General features: G+C 34.3%; 1 protein-coding gene across 1 annotated transcript in view; it reads left to right on the top strand.

Annotated features, from left to right (window-relative positions):
• The window catches only part of LOC106478210 (nuclear speckle splicing regulatory protein 1-like), a 41228-nt gene that overhangs the window by 29292 nt on the left and 7093 nt on the right, over positions 1–4843 (top strand).

Here is a 4843-nt window from a genome sequence, read left to right as displayed (position 1 = left end):
CATGGATGACAACGCTAGACCTCATTGCAATAGGGATTTTTTAGTGAATGAATCCGTCAACACTCTTCCTTGGCCAGCAAGAAGTCCAGATCTGTGGGACCACTTGGGTAGGCGAATACAGGCTTTGGAGCCTCCTCCACAGACATTGCAACAGTTAGAAGCTCACTTGCACCGAGAATGGCGACAAATAACGCTTCAACAAATCAGACGTCTAACTGGCAGTATGCGGCGCAGGGTTGCAGCAGTCATCAATGTGTGGGTCATGATTGACATTTTGTAATGTGATTTGACAATTCAATAACGTTTTTGAGCTTTCACTGACAATACTTATTAACGATTATTTTAAGCGTGAAAACTGTCCATATTTTGATGTCATGATATGTAAATTAAAAATTGTTATTTTACGGTGATAATCTTGTTTTCTTGTGCCCAATAATGCATAATTTCATTTGATAAACACGTTTAGATTGAATGGTAATTTATAATCAGTCACAAGAACGTCGAATCTGAATCACTTGAAAAAAACATAGGGGTGCTTAACTTTTTTCCAGGTGTATATTTATTGATTTAATGTCATGCTGTCAATAGTCACGTGGCTCAAACTTCTGAATGTCATTGATGCAATGCAGAGCATTCATCACCTTACCACAATTCTCCACTTTCCACCTTCCATGTGACTTATTTTTTATGTGTCAGGATATCTTATATAAGCTCTGTCTTCCCACTATAATTCAGACTTTCTTACTGACAATTGTGCTTTTAACTTTGCTATGAATTCTGAGGTCAACATTAATTCTGATGTTAAAACTTCTACAAATATTGGAAAATCTACTTTATGCAGTCTGCTTCTAGCATACAGGTAGATCTCATGGGAGCATTGTTAGCAGTCATTGATCAACAGATTCATGCATTTAGTGGAAAATTGTCTGTTGGTGTCTTGTATATGTTTCATGATTGTGTGGATGCTCAAGTTTATGGAAGAAACTCTTTTCACATGGTTTTGAACAAGATCAGTCTTTTGCTCAAGCCTAATTGACTTCGGTGTCTGCTAGCCCTAATCCTGAAAACGCTTCAGCTAATTTGAATTCCCTTTCCCTCAGGTATGGTCTATTTTAAGTCATGAACCAATATCTGTCATGCCAAAAGATGCTAGTGTCATATTAGATGATTCTGTTCTTAAATCATCATTTCTTCCACCTTCTCCTGTTATTAATCTATTCGCTATGGGCAGGTCAAAGGGTGAATATCATGACATTTTAGAGAACTATTTTTAAAATGTTATTTAATAGCTTTGCTATTACTTATATCAAAGGGATTCACATGAAAATGAAGGTTATATTTCACATTTTAATGTTATATATAAGTTTTAATTTCTTAATTTAAAAGAAAATATAAAGAAAAAATGATATATATTATTTTTTGCATGTCACATAACACTTCCTGTTGTGTTATTGTTCAGTTTATAATTAATTACACCTACCACATGATGTGTGCAGTAGTTAATGAATTAGAAATTCAAATTGGAGATATGGGCAAGCTATAATTTAAAATAAGAACCTCCTACCTCTTTGATTTGCTGAGATATAAGTATATTTAGCCAATCTAGTAGTTTGGCTCCTCCTACTACTCCACTCTTTCAAAACCTCTTGTCTAGTCCCACCTACTTTTATTTTTCTAAGAGTTTATAACCAATAAAAAGAACAGTTAGTTGTGTACGTACATCTTATAGCTGTTTGTAAATAGCTTAAAGGAGCAAATCGTAATTTCCTCTAAACTGTTGAAGTGTGATAACTAAGTTGTTGCTCTGAAGAGAAATAGGATTTTTTAAAACTCACATAAAGCTTGTTTAGACACCCAAATAAATTACAAATGTTTTGTGTGCACTAATATAGTAAGCAGATATATTTTTTATTATTTTATATGTATATTTGAAGCATAAAAAATTAATAACTCTACACCCTCTATTCAGAAGAATAAATGAGGCTTAGCATGTGCGACACTCGAACACAAAGTCTCAAAACCGCCATAACTACTCGTAATCTTTGTTTTTTGAAGTATATTTTCTTTATTCTTGTAGGTTTTAAGAAAATTAACTAAAATTTGAGCATTTGTGAATAAATAATAACAATATTTATAAATACATATGTTATGTATGGTAGTCAAAACTCCCTATATTTAGCAAAATACTGGTATTACTATTATAGTTAGAGATTTATACCTTGACTTTGTAGGCCCATATAGTTATGCTTGCTGAATTTGTATTCTTCTTCTAATTATCTAAATTGAGGTAAAATAAAATCAAATTGTGCAACACCAACAGCTAGAAAACCTAAAAAAAAAAAGTTTCTTCATAATATTTTAGAAAGATACAACACTGTACAGATGTCTGCAGAATAAAGTTATGCACAAATGATATACATCTCTAAAATGAATAATGCACATAGAAAATGCATGAATTAATAACAAGTTATACACATTCTAACACAACAAAATATATACAATGTAACGCATGATAAAAGGAACAACCAGAATGAAATAAAAACATACCTAATGTTATACACAGGAAAAACTGTATCATTGAATGCAAGTTAACATAGGTATTTTACTACTAACATTTTAGACATTGTAAACTGATTTCACACATGAAAGGTAGTATCACTAATGTATGAATAACAAAAGAAAACTTTACAAAATATTTCAGTCAAAATTTAATGTAAAAAGTAACCACTGTTGTACTTTGGAATACAAACGTTAAAAAAATGTAAACAAAGGAAGAGAGTAGACATAGATAAAGAATTAACATCTTTGAAGAGTAACACTAGTACGATACTCTTCAAAATGTTTAATGCATAGAAATTCATTACACAGTTTACATTTCATTGTTACTTTATTTTCTGGGAGGCACAGTGTGCATCTCTTCCTGTGACTTCTATCAACAACTGTTGTGTAATGCATGCCAAGAGTGAGTCTCAGAGGTGATGAGTCCTGCACAATTCTTGAAAGTGGTATACCAGAAGGACCTGGTCTGCTTATATGTAGAGGCTCAATAAGAGCTGTGAACAGGTCCATTTTGAAGGCCTTCTGGGATAATGCCAGCTGATTGGTTTATTGTTTGTACAAAATTCGAAAAGCCAGTTTTTTATACCATTTTACTGTCCTTCGTCCAGTAGAATAGTAACTTAAGTGTTGGTCATTTAGGTCCACCCATCCCATAAACTTGTTGTAGTCCACAATTAACTGAGGTTTTGTAACCTCAGCATCCCTCCCTCTTCTTGTCACAGTTGTCATAGTATTAGAGTTTAAAGTGCATAAATGTCTCATTTGTCAGTCCACTTCACAGCTATCAGAGTTCCACATTTAAAAAAATTTGCTTACCCTGTCTATAAGTTTGTAGAAACCAGTTGCTGTGGGAAATACAGTCTGTCTTTCGTGCATGTCCCACAAGCAAAGGTTCCCATAGTCAGTAGTTTGTCAAATAAACGAAGGGAAGTGTAAAAGTTGTCCATGAAAACCCAGTGTCCTAGTCTGTTGTATTTGTCCATCGGTTCCATCACAGCAATATCTGTTAAACCTTTATCTGGCAATTGTCCCTTTTTGCCTGTGTAGATCTTAAAGTTCAGACAATATCCACTCAGTTTCTGGCAGGACCCACAACTTGATTCCCCACTCGACAGTTTATTAGATAAATATTGAAGGAAACCAATTCTACATTTTGTGCCCAGCATCTGTTTATCTATAGTTAGTTCTCTGTTAGGAGAGTAGTGGGAACAAAAGAGTTTAGTAGACAGTCTGTGTTAGGTCTAACCTTAAAAAGTTTATTATAGTTAGGGTCAGTTCTAGGAAGAGCATTAGTATTGTTATTGAAATGTAAGTAGGTGTGGATAGCTAAAAACCTGTCCCTAGAGAAGATGTTAGTAAACCAAGGATTATGGAAAGGAAGGTAGGTAGACCAGTAGTCAGAAAGAGAAGGATAAGGCTTTAGTCCCATTGTTAAAGTTAAACCTAAATATGCTAAAAGTTCACAATGTGTAATATCAGTCCATTTTACTTTTTTTTGTGTGTGTGTGGTCCACCTTCTTGCTGTCATCTGTGGTTTGCAAACTGGTTCATTTCATTTACAATGATATTTAGTGTTTCTGCAGTAAATAAAAGTTTAAAGAAGTTAATAATTTTATTTAAAGAGGTGACCTGTCTGGACACAGGTTCACCTCTGTTCAATTGAGGTATGTTTATTTGTTCCTCCTCGGTGATCTGCTCCCAGGTCCCAGGTATCATTGCAGGTGAGAGGCTTCTCCTGCTGGGAAGGGGCAGTCCTAGTACACACTGCAGCTCTACCCCTTCCCTACCCTTCCTAGCCCTGCCTCTTTTCTGTGGTGGTATAGCTTCTCAAGATGTACCTGGCCTGGGTAGTTGCTGTATATCTTCATCTGATGAAGACCTGGTTTAACCTGAGGCCATCTTATTTTATAGACTGATTCTGTCAGGGGCATAGCAATTGAAGCATCAGCTTCCTCAACTGCTGATTCCCCTAACAGACTGCCGCTTTTGTTGGAAGAGAAAGATGCATGCATCTCCTCATTGTTGAGAACTTTTTTTCAGTTCATTGAACTTTTCTTTAAGTTCTTTTTTAGCTTCCATTTCTAGAAGAAAAAACATTACCTATATATTATATTTTGCATCATGTATTCTCTGTTGTATAACATTATTATGTTTATCATAGATTTTAGTGTGGAGATAAGTACCTATCAAAAATATATTTTCGAAATAGGAAAATAGTAACATCTGAATTATATTGAGAAATCAGAACTTGTATCATTAGGTCGTCTAGAAATTAATGTTGCAT

Source organism: Limulus polyphemus, unplaced genomic scaffold (genome assembly GCF_000517525.1).
Source record: "Limulus polyphemus unplaced genomic scaffold, Limulus_polyphemus-2.1.2 Scaffold190, whole genome shotgun sequence".
Classification (NCBI taxonomy): domain Eukaryota; kingdom Metazoa; phylum Arthropoda; class Merostomata; order Xiphosura; family Limulidae; genus Limulus; species Limulus polyphemus.
This window is presented reverse-complemented; position numbering and strand designations above follow the sequence as displayed.